Genomic DNA, 22,510 nt, shown 5'->3' with positions numbered 1-22,510 from the left:
CCAGGAAGGTGCATGCCGGGATATAGAGGGGACATTTGTGAACAAAGTAAAAGCAGTTTTGAGATGCATGAAGACATTCTTTATTTATTTATACTTTTTTGTCTTCCTTCGAAAAACTCTTATAGCTCATGATCACATGAACTTTGTATGAGCACCTTTTATTCATCATCTTTCTCTCTGTCTGCCTGTCTATCTTTCTCTTTGTCTGCCTGTCTAACTTTTTTCATTCGGATGAATTTGTCCAATTATCATTTTCTGAAGTACCATTGGGCCAATTTGAAAAGAAAAGATTTAACATTAAGTAATTGTAAACTATTCAAATGAAGGGCAAAATCCTCGTTCAAGTAGAAGTAATCAGGTCAGGATTATTTAACAAAATTCATTCTCAAGTTCCCCATTAATCGGCCCCAAAAAGACGTAAACAACTGAAAACCTAAGGTAGTGATTATTCAAAATTACGACCGAGGAAATAGGATGTGGTTAAATTACAACAGCGGATCAAAGTTTTCAATATATAATTTATTCTAGCAAGATTTTTTTCTTCTTAAAAATCATTATGATTACAATTCACAAAATATCTCCGACAATATTTTGTTTAATTTTAGAGTGGAATGTACGGATTCAAGTGTATGAACACGTGTGATACATGTGTCAATATGTCATGTAATCATATAACTGGGTCATGTGATAGTGGCTGTATTGAGGGCTGGACTGGAAATCTTTGTGTTGAAGGTGAATCGTTTATTAAGGTTTTCAGTTTCAGACGGAAGGCCTTTTAATGATTCTACTAATTCTTCTTTTTCTTCATCTATATCATTATTTTTTCGCCTTTTCTTTTCTGGACGATTTCTCAGAGATGGCTGGACGGATTTTCATAAAATTTCATGAAATTATAGAAAATGATAGAAAGATATGGAGATAACGAACAGTATTCAATATCAAAGTCCATAAAACAATACAAAATAAGAGTAGAGCAAACACGGAACTCCGAACAATCAGAGGTGGCATGGAATCAGGAAGAATCTGTCGTCAATTCAATGTATAAATAATGGACTAACAATTCTTCAAAGAAATCTTCAAATTTTTCAAAAGTCACTTCCGTTCGACAAATATGTCCGATTTCCGTTTTTTTTTTTTTAAATTGTCCGCTTCGTATGTTATAAACAGGAAGAGATTGAATCACTGAAACTTATATGAGTAATAGATCTTGATGAGTAGGCAAGTCCATTTGGGTTAAGATTGTCTGTCGTCACTTCCGGTCCCCAAAGGAAGTGATCAAAGAAATCGAAAATTTCAACTTTTCTTTTTTGAATTTTTTCTTACATCACATTATTGCTTCTCATTTGAAGTTTTGAAATATGTCAGTTCCACCGGAAACAAAAACGACAACTTCCGGTTATGAAAGAAAAATGGCATAATTTGAGTATTATAATACCCCATAAATATCTTTTGTAGAAAAAGTGTTTGAAATAATTTTTGGATATGTTTTTCAGACTGCAAATCTCTTGTGTAGCCTTAAATATCCTTCTAAAATTTACTTCCGGTCGCGTGATTTCCGGTCCGCATAATGAGAAGTCATCATAGCAAAATCTCAGAAACGGTACGAGATTAAGACATATATCTTATACGAGTAACAGATCTTGACGAGTAGACAAATCTATTTGGGTTAAGATTGTTAGCCGTCACTTCCGGTCCCCAAAGGAAGTGATAATAAATATCGAAAATTTCAATTTTGCTTTTTGAAATCTTTTTTGCGTCACATTATTGCCTTTTATATGTAGTTTTGAAATATGTCAGTCCCACCAGATACAAAAACGATAACTTCCGGTTATGAGAGAAAAACTGCATAATCTGAGTATTATGCTACCCCATAAATATCTTTTATAGATAGAATATTTGGTTGATTTTTGGACATGTTATTCAGACTTCAAATGTCTAGAGTAACGTCAAATATCTTTGAAAAATTCACTTCCGATGACGTGATTTCCTGATCTCAAAATATCAACTTATTGCAAGATTTTAGAAACGGTAATAAGACACTGAACGTAAAGGAATTATAAACCTTGAGGAGTACGCTTACCATATTGGGTTAAATGTGTTAGTCATCACTTCCGGTTCTCACAGGAAGTGATCATAGGGATCGGAAAATAAACTTTACTTTTTTGAATATTTTGTTGCATCATTTAATTGCAACTTATATTTGTAGTTCTGAAATATGTTGATCCCATCCCGGAAACAAAAATGTCAACTTCCAGTCATGAGAGAAAATCTACATATTTTGAAAATTTAACTTTCCAAACAATTTGCTTACAAATGAGGTATTTGAAATGATTTTACATAATTATGTTATCAAGATTACAAACGGTTTTAGTAACATCGATAATCTTGGTAAAATACACCTCCGCCCATCTGTTTTTCTGTACTCAGAATGTGAATTCTGTATTTTATTTCTTGTTCTGTTAATATCATTTGTAAATATTATATGTCTGTTTTTAAAACAGAAAAAAAGATATTCAAACAGATAAATAGAGAAGAAAGGAAGACCTTTTTTGTTGCTGTAGCAACAAGAGTTTCTAGTCTTTTTTTTCTTTTCATATGTTCTCTTTTTGACAACAAATAAAAGCAAAATCATTTCTTTTTTTATTTCAGAGTGCTCAGATGGAACGTATGGGTTTCAGTGTAAGAAAACATGTGACACATGTGTTAATATATCATGTGATCATATAACTGGGTCATGTGACATTGGTTGTATGGATGGATGGACTGGGGATCTTTGTGTGGAAGGTGAATAGTTTTTTTCTCACTCCTCCATTGCACCTGATCCTACCTCTGATGTTTCGGAGGTCCGTGTTTGCTCTGCTCCTATTTTGTTTTATTTTATGGACTTAGAAAATGAATACTGTTCGTTATCTCCATATCCTACTTCTTTCTTTTTTCTCTTCATGTGTTCACGTTTTGACAAAAAATAACACCAGTATCATTTCGTTTTTGCTTATTTCAGAGTGCTCAAATGGCACGTATGGGTTTAGGTGTAAGAACACATGTGATTCGTGCGTTAAATGTCATGTGATCATATAACTGGATCATGTGACGTAGGCTGTATCGATGGTTGGACTGGAGAAACGTGCGGACAGGGTGAATTGATTCTGCTTTTCTTTCGTTTCTATTCAGGAATTATTTTTTAAAGAAACGCGTTCATTCCAACAACTTTGAAAAAAATGAAACAAAGCTAGCAAATGTCTTGAGATTGTTCAAATTAACGTGTTATTATGCGTATGAATATGATTTTGATAATGTATAAACTATTTTTGGCGCCCGATAAAATTAATATCATGTATAGCTATTTTAATGGCATATATACTGTAAACCAACTTTTATTCGCGTGCGAGAAATTTTCGAGAAGTTCACGAGAGCCTCGTCATCTCGAATATTTCTCGTCGCGAACCGATTCTTAAAGTGTATTTGTCTATTAACAACAGATGCAAAAAGGCTTGATCGCGAAAAATTATCGTAGCGAACTAGTTTATCCTTGGTAAATTGCGAAATAAAGTCGTCGCGAATTAAAGTTGGTTTACAGTATACACGTAGACATAACAAAAAATAGCACATTTCAAACCAAAAAAAAAAAATTTATATTAATGTCCATAATACTTTGCATCTATCAGATTTAGCATGTGATAATTTTAGAAATAGAACAATTCGTAAAATTTCAGTTTGCCCTGAAGGGCAATACGGTCACAACTGTTCTGGACAATGTCAGAATTGTGAAAACGAGACTTGCCATCACGTGACAGGGTCGTGCCAGGGATTATGTAAAGAGGGCTGGATAGGTGACACGTGTCAGGAAGGTAACGTTTAGAAACTACAGCATCATCGCCATAATGAAGACTTAAAATGCAGTATCAAAAATAAAAGCTGAGGTTAAGATTTTGATTAGAAATCGACATACTAATTTGTGAGTAAAGCTACATAATTGATATGCTTCAAAAAGATAAAAAAAAAAATACGTTGCTGATTTAAAATCAAAGTAAAATAAATATTTTATGGTTTTCTTTGGCAAAATAGAGTTACATGTATACAGTGTATGTAGAGATAACTAAGACATAAATAAAGTTATCCAATGCAAATCAAAATCTTTTTTATTTTTTCCATCGTTACTCTTTTTTTAAGTTTCCTTAAAGTTGACGTTTTCAATTTCGTTTTTTCAGCTCTTAAAACCTCTACAGTGATATTCCCTTTTATATATGTATTAAATGGAGCCTGTGGAAGTGTACTGGTGGTTTATATAGTCATAATTATTGTCGTGGTAGTAAGGTAATGTATCTTACTTTTACGTATAGGTAACCTTAGCGTAAGTTTGATAGGATTGATAGTATTAATTTTTTTTTTGACAAAAGTGTTGGTTATATGTTTCAATAATTTTCATTTCAGAAATTTGTTTAGCTTTGGGGAATTTTTTTTATAGTATTTCTTAATCAAAGTTTGATAATGTGAAATTGAGTGTTTGGCATTATAAATAATGATTCAATCGTGCTCAAAGGGACATTTACACCGCTTGAATTGATTATTTAAAAACCAAGTTTAATGTTTAATATTATTCTTTTCTTGTACAATTCTAATGATGAGCAAAAGTTTGAACACCATTTATTGATTTACAAACGAGATACAGAACTGAAAATCCTTCATAATGTAAACAAGATTCGTGTCTTGTTTTGGTTTACATGTAGAAAATATCAAATTTGAAAATAAGATTCTGTCAGTACATCACTTGAAATCGCTAATCGCCGTCATACTATTGAAAAAGCTGCTTTGAATAAGCATATTTTACTATGTTTAAGCAATGTAAACAAAAACATGGCTCGAGCCTTGTTTACAAAACAAAGGTTTGGATTTTTTAATATGTGTTGTATCTAAACAACCGAAATTCGTATTTTGATGATCATTAGAAATACCTTAGTTAAGTATTTATAAATATAAAAAAATTGAATTGTTTTTTAGCTGAAACTTTGTCTAGTGTTTTAACTGTGTTTAAGGCTAATGCAACTTTTATTACGTAAAAATACGTGTAATTATTTTGATACTCAGTAACTGAAGGGGGAAAGAAAAAAATTAAAACTTGGAGAGATACATAAATATATATAAGATTAAAAAAAGTAATGTAATTATTTTGTTTATCATGTTTCCGATTTGTATATTTGTGCGTTTTCTGCTACAAATATTGTTCTACTTCACTGCCTTATTTTATTCAGAAAACGTCAACGAAAACGACCATGTAATTCCAAATTAAATTGTATACGTGAGTGTTTTCAATTATTTATCGTTGCTTTTCCTTAAAAAATTGAAACGTTCTGAAAATGTTCTTTGTATGTTAATTAACATCAACTTCGAGAAATTTTTACTCATATGGATACATCATCACTTGCTGGTGGTTTAAATTCTAATGCTTGGTATTTGTACTAAGGGCCATTGAGGAGTGAACTATCTTTTTCGTGATAACACCTACTGGACCTTGGTTTTCACATTCTCAGTATATGACCAGTCTCCATATCCTTCAGTGCATTTTTACAAATATATTCATTGCTTGCGTAATCTATTTCGCTGTTTTTCTTTTCTGTTCAGGGTGTTCCTCAAAGTAAACTGATATACAGGTATCGCATACGATATCAAAATTTATATTTTGGCTCTTTTTTATGTTTTAATCTTTATTCAGAATATGGATAATATCATTAATTATCATTAATAACAATATATTGATAGGAAAAAACGATTAATATGAATGAGAAGTCAATTGGATAAAATAACTTTAGCTAAAGCACAACGAAGTACTATTGTTTCCGATTTTATTAAAATATTACATACTTAAATAATCAAATTAAAATGATCATCTCAGGACATATTTACTTCTATAAAGGTTAAGTGTTTACGTTTATTACACGAGAGAGCACTTAACTTATATATCCATAAACACTGTAAAAAAAAAAAAAACTAGTTAAAGTCACAAAGAAGATAAGTGGTTCATACAATCAATACCTTAAAAGTATAGTTTTACTAGGTATTGTGTATATAAACTAGATAAGATTAGTAAATCTAGAATTTACAAGTCACTTTCACTAGGTATCAGGGTATCTATACGAACCCTGCTCCACAACTCACAATCGTAACCAGTAAACTGAAAGATTAATAATCACGACAACAAGAAGTTATGGTTTTAGCTTTATTGTGCCCTACAAATGTAATGTCATCAAAAAGTTTTGAAACTGGCTTAAATATTAGTTAGTTATATAAATTTGATAAATCAGGAAAGAATATGGCATGAAGAACCATTACCGTTCTGCAAATAGGACGTCATGAATGTGACACATTTCTCTATTTTAAACAGGAAAAGCCTCAAGACCCATTTCAAGGGTAATTTTCCTTTAGAAAATAGTGTACACAACCGTCGCCCACTTTATTTTTTTTTTTTTTGATATTTTGTGCAAAAGTCAATAATAAAAAATCACATATCTCAAAATCTTTGTGGGCGATGCCTGTGGACATAGTTTTCTGAGAGAAAACTCTATTGAAAGTTGGTGTCTTCTGCTACTTTTCAAGAAAATGGGGGAAAATACACATGTTTATGACATCACAATTAGCATTTAAAAATACATATGAAAAACATGATTTGTTTGATTTTTCTGCATGGAATTAATTCCTATGATTCAGAAAGCACGTTAACATCTTTACACCAGTTTCATTTTTAAGAAAATTACAGGGCAAGATTTATATGGAAACCCCACCTTGTTTTTGACGATGCACACTAGTTAAATTCACTAGGTTTTTCTTTCAATGAATAGAAATATTATTGTCTAAAACAAATAGAAACAAAACAAAACTAGTGCTAATTGTAACGGGAACCGTTACAGATGTTCCCCAAACGCTCCCCAACTCCCTTTTGGTGCCATATTCCCTGTAAGCTTCATTAAATAAGACAAACTCTATGCATTTTCGACTTTAACAACGTTTCCCTTTAAGGATACCAATTATTTTCAAATGTTAATCGCACCCGCGCGCATGTGAATGCAGGTGCGTAATGACTATATCATTTTCCTAAACTATCAATAAATATTTTAATATACTATATGTGAAAGAATTTAGTCCAAAAGTATTAAAAAATCACTCATTCAAGTGTATTTTTAATATCACTAGTTCTAAATGCACGCACGTGCGTACACGTGCATGATAACCAAACCATCTTGTAGGAGTCCGTTATATCTATCTATATTCTAAATTCCATCCTGTTTGGTTGAAAAACAAGGGATTTATAGCCATTTCAAGTTTCAGCCAATCAGATTGCAGTACACGTGCATGCGCGTGATTGCATGATTTTTTTGTTGTTATTGTATTGTAGGACATCCTAATGAATGACTATGTTTTAAATTTCAAAACATTTCTTCAAAAAGCAAAGGAGATATAGCCCTTTCAAGTTTCAGCCAATCAGATTGCAGCACACGTGCATTCGCATGATTTCTTGATTTTTTTGTATATGATATTGCAGGAAATCATAATACATGACTACATTCCAAATTTCAAAGCATTTCATCAAAAAACAAAGGAGATAAAGCCATTTAAATTTTCAGCCAATCAGATTTACGCGCATGCGCATTCACGTGATTTCATGAAAATTTTTATATATCATGCTGTAGGATATTATAATACATGACTATGTTCTAAATTTCAAAGCATTTCGTCAAAAAACAAAAAAGATATTGAGATTTTTGTTTCAGCCAATCAGAGCGAAGTGCACGTGCATGCGCGCGAGTTCGTGCTAATTTGACAGTGTCATATTATCTAAACTTGTAATATATCCTTATATAATAAGTTTCAAAGCAATTCATTAAAAAATGTAAAAGTTGTGGCTTTATTAAGTATATCAGTCATTTCACGTGTTGCACGCGCACGCACGTGCAGTCGTATGCGCGCAAAATGACCTTCGTTCCGCACACCTACACTACACACCTATTAACCCTAAAAAGGTTTTAGCTCAATTGGGTGAACAGTTTCTGAGAACACTCGCGGACAAAAAAGTACCGGAGAACAAATAAGAAAAAAAACTAGAAAGTCTGCTATTGCAAGCAATAGCATATGTCGCCCCGTATTGGACAAGACTTTCATTTTTATCATCACTAAAACAATGGTCCATTAGCTAAGCTTTGACAACCATCCAGTCGTATGATCAGTTCTTTCCGTTAATAACGGAAGACCTTAATTGGGTACATCCCACTCATTAGTGCAGGAAAAAAATTACAAGTCCAAAATTGCAGACTTGCATACAAGAAATTGGGCAGATGTACTGAACTGAGCCTCATACTTGTTAACTGGCAGTATCTTTCCTACCAAAAAAGCTTGGCAAATATTATTTATTAAGAAGATCAGCCGAATTATTTTGTGTATTAAAACGCCAGTGAGAATTCAGAACAATCGGAGTTCCTCGGATGACTCGTACCTCGCACATAATGGAGCGTAGCGGAGTCAGCCGAGGATTGCCGATTGAATTCAGAAAATTCCCTACTTTCACTTTAATTTCTGGAGGTTCTGCCGGAAAACAAATCTGACATGCCACCTTCAATTCGAGCATTTCTGCACTGTACAGGTCTGATGTTTCTTATGAGATGATAAATCATGTGTAAACTTTCTCAGTTTAGCGGAATCATGAACATTTTCGGCGAGATGAATGTTTTGTTTACAGTAGTGATCAAGGCTTAGCGCACCTGTATAGGAGCGGATCCAAAGATTTATGAATGAATAAAAACTATGGAAATAACGTACCAATTTTCTAATTTATTCTTGCACTATTTAATGAAATTAATAATATACAAGTAATAGATATACCAAAAAACGCGAAATGCTAATAAATGAAGTTGACAATCGTTATTTTTTATATAGAAAAAAACAAAATAATTATAAAATCTAGAGACAAGACAGAAGAAGAATGACTGTTGGCAAACTATCAAATCACATCAGGAGAACTGAATTTTATGAATGAAACTTTTAAAACGTTACCTGTAAATTGTATATGTTATATCTGTGTATTCTACCTGGCAGTGCGCTTCAAAAAGGGGGGGGGGGTTGTCTTGAACATAGTACCTTACGTTTGAACGGTAAGGGCTAGGGCTTTCGTATTTCAAATATGTAATCCTTGTGAAAAGAACTTTTATTGGACACCAAGAACTTTGACCCTTTGACCTAGACCTTGGAGAACACATGTGTACATCTGAATCTTTTTTTCTTTTTCGTTTCTATGGCAACTGTGAGCGACTCATTACAATTTTTTTAAAAGTAGAAATCACTTTGACACATTGCAAGGAATAAACACTGAAAGTTTCAAAACGATTGCCTGCGTAGTTATTGAGAAAATTGAAATTAAAGAATTTTAACTTTCACCTGGTTTCCATGGCAATAATCGATTATTTGAAAATTTTAAATGCGAGTTGCATAACTACAGATACTAATCATTAAAATAAGAAAAGTTTCATGACGAACGTTTAAGGGACCAGAGAGAACACTCTCGGACAAAATTTGTCGCTTTTTACAGGTTTCCATGGCAACGGTAGACATATTGGAACTGAACAACCTCACTGCACAACTACAACCAGTGATCGTCCTTTGAGGAAAGTTTCAGGAAGATTGTCCCAGCCATCTCCGAGAAACAGCCTGGATAAAAAAAACATGCGTACAATATCAATATGTCGTCCCCGACTTCGTTCGGGGCGACATAATAACTCCTGAATTTTTCCCATCAATAACTCCTGAATTTTCCCCTTCAATTCGAGCATTTCTGCACTGTACAGGTCTGATGTTTCTTATGAGATGATAAATCATGTGTAAACTTTCTCAGTTTAGCGGAATCATGAACATTTTCGGCGAGATGAATGTTTTGTTTACAGTAGTGATCAAGGCTTAGCGCACCTGTATAGGAGCGGATCCAAAGATTTATGAATGAATAAAAACTATGGAAATAACGTACCAATTTTCTAATTTATTCTTGCACTATTTAATGAAATTAATAATATACAAGTAATAGATATACCAAAAAACGCGAAATGCTAATAAATGAAGTTGACAATCGTTATTTTTTATATAGAAAAAAACAAAATAATTATAAAATCTAGAGACAAGACAGAAGAAGAATGACTGTTGGCAAACTATCAAATCACATCAGGAGAACTGAATTTTATGAATGAAACTTTTAAAACGTTACCTGTAAATTGTATATGTTATATCTGTGTATTCTACCTGGCAGTGCGCTTCAAAAAGGGGGGGGGGTTGTCTTGAACATAGTACCTTACGTTTGAACGGTAAGGGCTAGGGCTTTCGTATTTCAAATATGTAATCCTTGTGAAAAGAACTTTTATTGGACACCAAGAACTTTGACCCTTTGACCTAGACCTTGGAGAACACATGTGTACATCTGAATCTTTTTTTCTTTTTCGTTTCTATGGCAACTGTGAGCGACTCATTACAATTTTTTTTAAAAGTAGAAATCACTTTGACACATTGCAAGGAATAAACACTGAAAGTTTCAAAACGATTGCCTGCGTAGTTATTGAGAAAATTGAAATTAAAGAATTTTAACTTTCACCTGGTTTCCATGGCAATAATCGATTATTTGAAAATTTTAAATGCGAGTTGCATAACTACAGATACTAATCATTAAAATAAGAAAAGTTTCATGACGAACGTTTAAGGGACCAGAGAGAACACTCTCGGACAAAATTTGTCGCTTTTTACAGGTTTCCATGGCAACGGTAGACATATTGGAACTGAACAACCTCACTGCACAACTACAACCAGTGATCGTCCTTTGAGGAAAGTTTCAGGAAGATTGTCCCAGCCATCTCCGAGAAACAGCCTGGATAAAAAAAACATGCGTACAATATCAATATGTCGTCCCCGACTTCGTTCGGGGCGACATAATAATAATAATAATAAGAAACCGAGTAAAAACAATATGTTCCCAAACTCCGTTTGGGGAACATAATAAGAAACCGAGTAAAAACAATATGTTCCCAAACTTCGTTTGGGGAACATAATAAGACAGCAAAATTCAGATTCTCATTTCTCTACTAGGATTTTTACATCGGGTTCGGAGTTGGTTTTATTCAGAAAGACAGGACTGGGTTCAAGGCGACTAGGGGTACCACACCGGTAATTGACCAATCAAAATGAACTTAGTCAATTGTAGATCCATACATATAAAGCCGATTTTCCTTTCTTTTGAGAGTTTTTTTTAATTTCCTTCCAGGCCATTTTGACAACTCTGGTACCTGTGCCTAGGAAATTTTATCTACTCTGTAAATAAATAGTTTTTTGACAGGAACTATTTTTCTAGGGCATAAGAGGCTACTTCCTGGGGTGCTTTTGAGATGTTTATAAAGACATTGAAAACACGTGGATTTGAGGGTAGCCCTGTTTGCAGATGCAAATAAATCAGAAAATGTCGTGTACGTACCCTGGTTTTTTGGTGTCAGCTAAGGTGACAGGTATTGTTTAACACCCCCTCATTTATATTTTTTCATGAATTCAAACACCTGATGTTTTACGGGAAAGAAACGTGTATTGCTTTTTAATATACCGAAACTCGCTATTTCTGGGGATTGTGTAATTCTAAAAAAAATTCAGATAAATTTCAATGGTAAAATAAAAGAAGAATGCTTGGTATTAAAATATTAATTCATATCAGTAGAATTGAATGCTATTAACGACATCTGGAGAAATAGGCTTTAAAAGGTTTATATCATATCTTTGTTCGTCTGCACTTAAATTTCAAACACGACAGAATTTGTAATTTTTGCCGTAAAAATTCATAATTTCTATATACTTTAAAGACTTACCGTAAAACTTTCAGGAAACTTTCTATGAAGTCTTTTCTGTACCTTAAGTGAAATTTTATGTCGATCCCAGGTGTTGATTGAGTTTCAGAGAAATTTTCTACGTTGCTATTGATATTTTTTTTTTTAAGGAGGGGGGGGGGGGGGGCGGTGGACTTATTTCTTCTTAGCATTTGTTAAAGTGAGTTTGTAGATACATCTACGAACTTGAGCTGGATTGTGACCTTTGGGTCGAGGGGTCAAAGGTCAAGGTCAAAGTTCAAGGTCATCAAAGCATTACATAAAGAAATATAAAACTAACGGCCATATCAAGTATACAAGTCATTTGATCATTGCACGCGCGCGCAGGTGCAATGCATGAGGCCATATCATCGTGACTACACTTTTAACATGTTTCTATTCTTTGAATTTCGAAACGTTTCATAAAAAATTTACGACTATATCAAGTAAATTGGTCATTTAACGCATTGCGCGCGCACACGTGCATGCATGTCCTTGCATTCAAGTTTGATGGTAGCATAATGTAGGAATCCGTCATATCTATTCATATTCTAAATTTCATCCTGTTTTGTTGAGAATCAAAAAAGTTATAAGGCATTTAAAGTTTAAGCCAATCAGATCGCAGCACACGTGCATGGGCGTGGTCTATTGACAATTTTTATATATCATATTTTAGGACGTCTTAAGGTATGATTATCTTTTTAAATTCAAAGTATTTTGTCGAAAAACAAGTAAAATATTGAGATTTTTGTTTCAGCCAATCAGAGCAAAGCGCACGTGCATGCACGTGCATGCATGTGCATGATGACCACAAATTCTTGTAGGAGTCTATTATGTCTGTCTATGTTCTAAATCCCATCCTGGTTGGTTGAAAAACAAGGGAGTTACAGCCATTTGAAGTTTAAGCCAATCAGATTGCAGCGCACGTGCATGCGTGTGCTTTCATGACAAATGTTACATATCATATTGTAGGACATCCCAAAGTATGCTTATATTTTAAATTTCATACCATTTCGTCAAAAAACAGAAAAGATATTGAGATTTTTGTTTCAGCCAATCAGAGCGAAGCGCACGTGGATGCGCGTGAGTTCTTGCTAATTTGACAGTGTCACATTTTCTACACTATTAATATATCCTTATATAATGAGTTTCAAAGCATTTCATAGAAAATTGTTAAAGTTATGGCTATATTAAATATATTAGTCATTTCACTCATTTCACGCGCCCGCACGTGCAGGCGTATGCGCGCAAAATGACCTTCGTTCCGCACACCTACACTACACACCTATTAACCCTAAAAAGGTTTTAGCTTAGTTGGGTGAACAGTTTCTGAGAACACTCGCGGACAAAAAAGTACCGGAGAACAAAGAAGAAAAAAAAGAATAATAATAATAACTAGATGCGTTCTTGTTGCTAAAGCAACAAGCGGTCTTCCGACCGAATTTTCGTTAGAGTTCTATGCTGCATCATCCCATGAAATAGATTTCAGAATGTATTTTTTGTTTACGTTTATTCACACCAGTCTCTCAACATACATTGTGATTATTACAGGTATTTCTCAAAATATCTGAAAAAATAGCTTTTAAGAATCGGAAAAAATCTTCCATACATGTTAAAAAAGAGAGAAAAGTAAATTGCAACTGAAAAAAGACATAATCAGAGAAAAAAATTTTTGCAACGCCCACAGCGGGATTCGAACCCCCAACAGTACGACAAAGTTTGGTTTGGTCATATCTTTTCAATATATGCACGCATCAAAATATTGAACATATATTTAGAATTCTCATAAGACATGCTATAAACCCTGTAAATACCAAAGAAAAATATTGAGAAACGAAAAAGTTGAGAAATGGGACTTTTTGAATTCACTTCCGTTTGCGACCGGAAGTGCCGACAACGAAAAGTAAAGGTCGTTGCCCATAACGGAGTTCGATGTTCTATCACCTCAGTGATTTTCACTTTCATATCTTAAGCCGTTCTCGAGAAAACTGCTGGACAAAATGCCTTTTTAAAAATACAAAAATCTCCAAAAATCGCGAACGAAAGTGAATTTTGAAAAAAATGAAAAACACGTCTGGAGATATTTTTATGATGCATCATCCCTGTAAAAATCTTCTTAATCCGTCCACGCACAGATGAGAAATCGCCCTAACTATGAAAAAAGAAAAATAATAATAATAATAAAAAACAGACGAATAACAGTAAGGTCTTCCGAAGGAAGTCGGAAGACCTTAATAACTAGAAAAGAAACTCGTTGCGAGCAACGAGAGGTCTTCCGTCCGATTCTGAAAAAAAAAACCCCGCAAAATCGAGCTGAAAAAGTGATAAAACTTTTTATGGAAACAAAGGAGATTGAACCCGGGTCGCCAGCATGGAAATACAAATTAAAGCGCTTACTGTTATGCTATTGGGACCACATCTCTAAATCTACTTGTATATTACTTCTGAAACAATTCATCTGTCTTAGAATAATGAAAGGCGAATGAATAACCATGGTTTAGGATAAGTTTTCCCTGGTGCAAAACAAAAGTCTGTAGTCATCGTATTTCCAGTTGTAGTCATGTTGTATTCTACTATGAGATGCAAACAAAAGCAATTTCAATAGAAGTCTGAGGAAACCTCATATTAAAACTATACTCAATGCAACGTAATTGCGATGTAGCAATCTAAAGAATCCTTTACATTTCATAACTCTTTTTGGTAGAAGTTTCGTTCATCTAAACGCTCAGCTGACCTTCTAGAACCCGACTTGCTTAATGGCGGAGTTTACGGAGACCGCCGCCATCTTGGACACCTTCAGATTTTTAAATGCAAATATCTAGTGTGTGGATTGATCAATTCTTAAATAAATTATATATTTGGCCTTTCCTGTAGGATCTTAATTACCATTAATTATATAAAAGAAAAATATTGAAAAACAAAAAAAGTTGAAAAAGTGCACATTTTAAATTCACTTCCTGTAGCAACCGGAAGTACTGACGACGCAAACGAAGGAAAAATTGCACATCTATAACTCATGGTCTATCATCTCTAACAAGTCTCCAATAAATATCTTGAACCGTTTTTGAGAACATTCGAAGACAAAATTGCATTTTAAAATCAGGAAATTGCCCATAACTTGGCACTGGTAGCGAATTTTCCAACAAACGGAATTTTATATAAAATTCATATAATGACCTATAATTCCTGAAATTTTCATTGAAATCCACCAAATAGTTTACGAGAAATCGCCTGCACAAAATTTTGTCTAAAAAAAAAAGAATAATAATAATAAGAAGAAACAATAGAATCACTATAAGGTCTTCCGTGAAGACGGAAGACCTTAATAATAATAAGAAACCGAGTAAAAACAATATGTTCCCAAACTTCGTTTGGGGAACATAATTATGATGTGATAGACCGCCCGCGTCAGATAGCTAATTGCCAAGCTGAAAATATTTTAAAAGTCAAACTTCATGCAAAAATTAAAGACTGGTAAAAATAATATTAGTACACAAAGAAAGGTCTTCCTACAAGAAATAAACATATTATACATACATGTGAATTATTTTAGCTTAACATTCATACTTTTGTCTAGTGTTCAAAAGTTAAGGCCAGGGTTTATTTCTTAAAAAGAAGGTCAAAATTTTGGTGTTTTAAAATAATCCTGCCACAAGGGATACACTCATAAAATTAGAAAGCCAACGTTATCAACCTTTCAAAATAATGCATGGTCAAGCTGAAAGTTTGCTAAAAATGGGTCAAACTCCAAGGTCCTAACAAAGGAAATATGAAAAATGGCGCCGCTCGAGGTAAGACGCGTCGAGTGAGGGAGCGTGGAGCGGCCGAGTTGACAAGTTTTATAGGACTGAAACATGGTCAAACTGTGAATTCAGACTTGCTCAGGGCGGATACATGCAGTGGTTTCCTTATTTGAAATCTAGGAGTGGTATTTTTAAGGAATTAGATCGAAACGATAGTGTAGTGAGTAAAATCTATTTATAGCCTGTAGATCTACATGAGTACTATTGACAAATATTTTAAGATGCCTTCTACTGGTGTTACTACTCGTAAAGGTTCTACTCCAGCTACTAGCAAATCTCCAAAAGACAGTCAAAAGGATAGCCAGAAGGGAATTCTTTCCTCTGAGTCCTCTCCAAAACGTACGCAGGAAAATTCCATGCAAATAACAATGGATTCAATTCAAACACAGCTGACCGAGATTAACAACGAACTCAAAAAGACAATAAAGGTTAGTGATATTCAAACAGTTGTGAGAAGTGTTGTAGAAGAATTATTTAGTAGTTACCAAGAAAAGTTTGAGAAGAAATTGAACGATGAAGTCGTAAAACTCAGAGAAGAGAATGAGAAACTACATCAGGAAAATAAAGATTTGCAGAAAGAAATTAGGGAACACGAAGAAGTATTAAACGACTTGCATAACAGAACGGAAGAAAACGAATGGATGACAAGGTCAGCAATTTCAAAAGCAAATTTCAATGAACAATATTCGAGGAAGAATAATTTAAAAATTCATGGTTTACCAGAGAAGAAAGGGGAAGAACCCTTACAGGTTGTGAATGAAGTGCTCGAGGAAGTGGGCGAACAGATTAAAGAAGATGACGTTCTAGCAATCCATAGGATTCCAGGAAAGAAAGACCAACATCGGCCAATTATAATAAAGCTTAAAACCATGGAAGCCAAAGTAAAGGTCATGAAGAAGCGATCGGACATTAAAGAACTAGAGTTACAGAATGATGTCAAGGTCAAAGTAACGGATGACGTGACACAAGAGAATGCAGCCCTTATAACAAGACTCCTGCAGGACCACAGAATATCCGCGGCATGGTACTTTAATGGACACATTTACGGAGAATGCGGGAAACGAAGAATCAAATTTGATTTATACGATGATATTGACAAGAAAATACGGAAAAGATGAGGCGATCCGGACTTGGTTCTTTAGTTAGTCGAGGACGCATGTATATCCGGTGAAATAAAATGGACATGACTGTCACTGTGATGACAACGAAAACAAGGTATAAGTAACATTAAACTTGTCAACTTGTGAGCCATCCAGGAATTATGCAAATATTTTTGTTTGTTTGTCTGTGTTTGTCTTTGTGTGAAAGATGTATGTATGTTTGTTTGTTGGAAAAGAAATTTTATTTCAATCGAAAATGCCTTGAACGTACAATTTTGTTTTTAGACAACATTTACTTGTCAAAGCATAGTTATAGATTGTGTAATACAGGTGGCTACGGAATAGTGAAATGAGTTTTAATATTTTAACATTTAATTGTAGAGGGCTTGGGGGACTAGAAAAGAGGAGAGACGTGCTTAACTATTTAAAACAGAAAAATTTCTCAATTACTTTTTTACAAGATACTCATTTTACTCTTGATGATTATTCACAAGTTAGATCTCTTTGGGGCTATGATGTTTACATATCACCTGGTCAATCAAATTCTAGAGGTGTCGCAATTTTGTTCAACAATAATTTTGAATATAAAATACTAAATGAACAAAAAGATAAAGCAGGTAACCTGCTTGTTCTGGAGATTAATGTATTTAATAAATATGATATTTTATTAGTAAATGTATATGGACCGAATAATGATGATCCAAAATTTTTCCAATCAGTATCTGACATAATTTCAAATTTTCAAGGAGAATTTGTAATTTGGGGTGGAGATTTTAACCTTGTACAAGATGCAAATTTAGATTACTTTAATTATAATAATGTAAATAATAAAAAGGCAAGGGAAACAGTTCTGAATATGAAAGTTGAGCATGGTTTGACCGACCCTTGGAGAGTGAAATATGAACAACGTAAAAGGTATACTTGGTTTAAAACCAATCCTCTTAAAAAAGCTAGACTTGATTTTTTCCTATTATCTAACGAACTTTTTGCCTTATTAGATAACGTTGATATTATACCTGGGTATAAGTCTGACCACTCAATGGTTTCTATAGAAATTAAATTGACCAAATTTGAAAAGGGGAAAGGATTTTGGAAGTTTAACAATTCTTTACTCAGGGATCAGTCTTATGTAAACATTGTAAAAAATACTATGCGAAAAGTAAAGGAACAATATGCTGTCTCTCCGTATAATCCAGTATGTATACATAAAATTGAAAATGAGGAATTATCTCTACTCATAGATGATCAATTATTTTTTGAGCAACTTTTGCTGAGTATAAGAGGTGCTACAATTCAATATTGTTCTATAAAAAAGAAATTAAAAAACGAAAAAATTAATTTACTTGAAAACGAAATAAAATATTTAGAATCACTGAGAAATATTAATAGTTCAACAGAAATTATAGAAAAATTAAATGCTGCCCAAAATAGCTTAGAAGAAATAAGAAAAGAATATATAAAAGGGCTTTTTGTTAGAACAAAACTTAAGTGGATTGAACAGGGTGAAAAACCGACAAGATATTTTCTTAGTTTAGAAAGAAGAAATTTTATTAATAAAACTGTGAACCAACTCATGCACAGCAATGGTAATATTATTACTTCACAGGAAGAAATTTTATCAGAAATTGAGAAATTTTATAAGAACCTATACTCTTGCTTTGATAATAAATTACAAGATGTGAATCTAGAACATATAATTAATAAAGATGATATCAGGGTTCTGGATGACAACATGTCCAATAATTTAGAAGGATGTATAACATATAAAGAAGCCCTATCTGCGTTAAAAAAAATGAATAATGATAAAAGTCCAGGTAGTGATGGCTTTACAGTAGAATTTTTTAAATTTTTTTGGAAGGATCTTGGAAGCTTTCTTATCAGATCAATAAATTTTGGATTTAATGAGGGAGAATTATCCATAACTCAGAAACAGGGAATTATTTCTATATTACCGAAAGGTGATAAACCAAGAGAATTCCTTTCAAATTGGCGACCAATATCACTTCTTAATACTACATATAAAATTGCTTCATCATGTATAGCAAATAGGATTAAAAACGTTCTCAACTATTTAATTCATGACAATCAAAAGGGCTTTCTTAGAGATAGATTTATTGGGGAAAATACACGAATGATCTATGATGTAATTAATGCCACAAATGAAAACCATATTCCTGGCATGATATTACTAATAGATTTTGAAAAAGCATTTGACTCCATATCATGGAAATTTATGTACAATACGTTGCAATTTTTTAATTTTGGCCCTGACCTTATTAAATGGGTTTCAGTACTATATAATAAAGCTAAATTATGTGTTATTCAAAATGGCATTTTTTCTAAATTTTTTGAAATCGGTAGGGGGTGTCGTCAGGGTGACCCGATATCTCCTTACATATTTAACCTTTGTGTAGAAATTTTAGGACATATGATACGACAAAATAAAAATATCAAAGGCATTAAAATAGGGAAGGAAAAAGTCTGTCTACTACAATATGCAGATGACACAGTTCTTTTTTTGGATGGATCAGAAAAGAGTTTAAAAAGTGCACTTGATCTTCTTTTTCAATTCTCAAAATTCTCTGGATTAAAGCCTAATATTTCAAAAACAAAAGCAGTCTGGATTGGATCTAAAATTAAAACAGAAAATACTTTATGTAGTGATACAGGATTAAAATGGACAAATGAACCATTTACTGTTCTAGGCATAACATACACTGCAAATCTTGAAAAGATGGAAGAGCTTAATTTTGATAATAAATTTAAACTTATTCAGAAAGAAATAAATCATTGGTCTAAAAGAAATATTTCACCTTTAGGAAAAATAACGGTAGTAAAAAGTTTGCTTTTATCAAAGTTTACACACTTATTTATTTGTCTTCCGAAACCAAGTGTGCAGTGGATACAGCAACTAGAAAAAACTCTATATAAATTCATATGGGGAAATAAAATTGACAAAATATCCCGAAAAACGTTACAGTTAGACTTTGAGAGAGGTGGATGTAGAATGACTAATATAGAAACATTTATTAAATCCCTAAAATTAACATGGATTAGAAGAATATTTACAAATAATTCAAACTGGATAAACATTTTTTCTGAAATTACTGGTTGTAATATTAATAAACTTTGTCAGGTTGGATCTGAATATTGTAAACAAAGGGCAAAAATCATACAAAATATTTTTTGGAAAGAAACTTTGCTTTATTTTGCTGAATTTTTAGAAAGTTTTAATTTTCATGATGTAGATATATTGTTAGAACCATTGTGGTATAATAATAAGATAAAGATTCAAAATAAATGTGTATTTTATAAGACATTGTATGAAAAAGGGTTCCATGTAGTACATGATTTATTTGATACAGAAGGCAATTTTATTAGTTATGAAAGTATCACAAATGATTATTTAGTTAAGTTGCCATTCACTACTTATGAGGGACTAAAGCAAGCAGTTTTATACTCATGGCCAAATGTCAAACAATTGTCAAAAACTACTTATGGTAAACCATACCAACCTGAATTTTTAAAAATACTTTGTCAGAATAAGAAAGGATCCAGAAATATTTATGATCATTTAATGTCTAAAATACAGCACAGACCTATTTGTGAAAACAAATGGGCTATTGATTTAAAGTTGGAATCTGATTTTAAGTGGAAACATATTTATACAAACTTGAAATACTTAACTAAAGATTCAGCACTGATATGGTTCAATTATAGAATTATTCATAGAATTTTAGGTACAAATAAATACTTACACTTGTCTAAAATTAAAGATTCTCCACTTTGTTCAATATGTGAACAAGAACCAGAAACAATTAAACATTTATTTTTTTATTGTCCACAAGTTTCTGTGGTTTGGCTGGCACTGTCAGATTGGATTTTTCAAAAGTCTGGTAAAAGAATTGAATTTGATGTAAAGACTGTTATTTTTGGTAGTTTTGAAAAAGATCATGTAGCTATAAACTTGATTATTCTGTTAGTGAAGAAATATTTATTTCAGCAATCCAGAAACAACTCTTGTATTGTTTTCAAAGATATTTTGAGAGTTCTATATAATTACTATACTTTAGAAGAAAAGCTGTCAGAAAATATTTTTTATAAAAAAAGATGGTCCAATTGGAAATGTCTATTTAATGTGTCAAATTTTGAAAATGTTCTTGACTAATTATTGTTAATATACTTAGTGTCTTCTTTTCCAACATGTATGAAAGGATGTGTGAAAGGTTTTGTATATTTGTGTGTTTGTTATGAAAATAAATATAAAAAAAAAAAAAAAAAAAAAAAAAAAAAAAAAATAAAACAAAGGAAATATACCTGTGAAACATGAAAATTTCAGCACCATTCGTACTGTAAATATGGACATGGTTAATTTTCTTATTTTCCAAAAGTAATTCAAACTTCAAGGTCAAGAGGTTATTAACCTTTATTGCTGCATTATTCAAGATCGAGAGGTTAAGTATGTAGGTACCCGAAGAAAGTCACAAGAAATATACATGAAAAATTAAGGACGTAGATCAACAAATAGATTGATTGATTGTATGTTGTTTTTTACACCCCCTTTGAGACGTTTTTGTATATATAGATACGTCACCATAGTCCAGTGAATGGCTTCTAAAAAACCTTTTCTTGGCACTCAAAGCAGTTCTACAGTGAGGGTTCTTTATCGAACCAACGCTTGTCGTGAATGGTTCTAGAATTTTTGGGCTTCTTTCGAAAGACCTGCAAGTTTAATTTCGAATCTACGATCGATTGGCGAGTAAACAATAGCAACCAATTTTTAATTGACTTATGTCAGTCAAATGTTAAAAGTTTTAAGTTTTTAAGGCATTAAGATGTATCAACATTGTGAATTGTAAAGCATTCTACATTCTTGTTTTTACCCAAAAAAATAAAAAAAAAATAATTTTCAAGGATCTATATCTGCTTCTTCGAATCGCCAAAATTTGAACTCCAGCCAGAATCAAAGGAAGCAAGCAGAAAATCGAAATCAAAATGACGTCATCGAGGAGCCAATGTATTGCAACATAGAGCTTCTGACTAAACATGACATGGACTCCTGCAGGTTGAAAAAACCACATCTTGACGAAGCCATTGTTTCAAAGAAGGTAAAAAATGTTACAACTTTCAAAAGCAAAATACCGTGAGGTTCAATGTTCTCAGTGACTTAATATGAAGATTTCTGAAATTTATCATATTGTATTCTTTAACTTTTTTTATTCTAAATATTTAATAAATATATAATTAGTATACAAGTTTAATCGTGAATACCAAAGCTGCATATAAAATTTAAAAATCAAATATCAACAATTATCCATTATTTATCTTATTGTCCAACAAGGTTTGGGTAGATTTTTTTCCCAACAAAAATCGGCTGAATTGGTTTTTCAGTGAGAATGAATATGATGGTACATTGTAGATCTAGATATGTTGAAATATCAAGTTTTGTGCAAATTTGGAATATCCTTTCAGATGTAAAATCTTACAATCTTAACAACATCAGTCAGGTTATGTTTGAAATGATGATTTTTTTTTCAGTCAATCCCTAGCGTAACAAAGGTTATGTCAAATGATACTCTGATATATGAAGATACGAATTCCAATAATGACGTTGACGCTGAGTCTGCTTCGAGGAAGAAACTGTTGCGCGTTAAAGTACGTTTGAATTTTATAGTATTGCAAACTTTAATAGCATAGCAGAAGCATTTAATGATTATTTGTGTTGAACTGTTGATGTCAT

The 22,510-nt window shown here is 32.7% G+C and overlaps 2 long non-coding RNA genes across 2 annotated transcripts; both read left to right on the top strand.

Annotated features, from left to right (window-relative positions):
* The first annotated feature begins 606 nt into the window (after nucleotides 1-606).
* On the top strand, nucleotides 607-4,730 carry LOC134265279 (uncharacterized). The gene is made up of 5 exons (XR_009991716.1): nucleotides 607-732; nucleotides 2,650-2,784; nucleotides 3,002-3,135; nucleotides 3,714-3,848; nucleotides 4,209-4,730. It is a non-coding gene; the product is annotated as an uncharacterized LOC134265279 (long non-coding RNA).
* Nucleotides 4,731-5,249: 519 nt separating this feature from the next.
* Nucleotides 5,250-22,425, top strand: LOC134265278 (uncharacterized). Its single transcript, XR_009991715.1, has 3 exons — nucleotides 5,250-5,296; nucleotides 21,685-21,878; nucleotides 22,309-22,425. It is a non-coding gene; the product is annotated as an uncharacterized LOC134265278 (long non-coding RNA).
* The last annotated feature ends 85 nt before the right edge of the window (nucleotides 22,426-22,510 follow it).

The sequence above is a fragment of the Saccostrea cucullata genome, unplaced genomic scaffold (assembly GCF_032062105.1).
Source record: "Saccostrea cucullata isolate Sc308-1 unplaced genomic scaffold, CSIRO_AGI_Scuc_v1 ctg10717, whole genome shotgun sequence".
Taxonomy (NCBI): Eukaryota; Metazoa; Mollusca; class Bivalvia; order Ostreida; family Ostreidae; genus Saccostrea; species Saccostrea cuccullata.
This window is presented reverse-complemented; position numbering and strand designations above follow the sequence as displayed.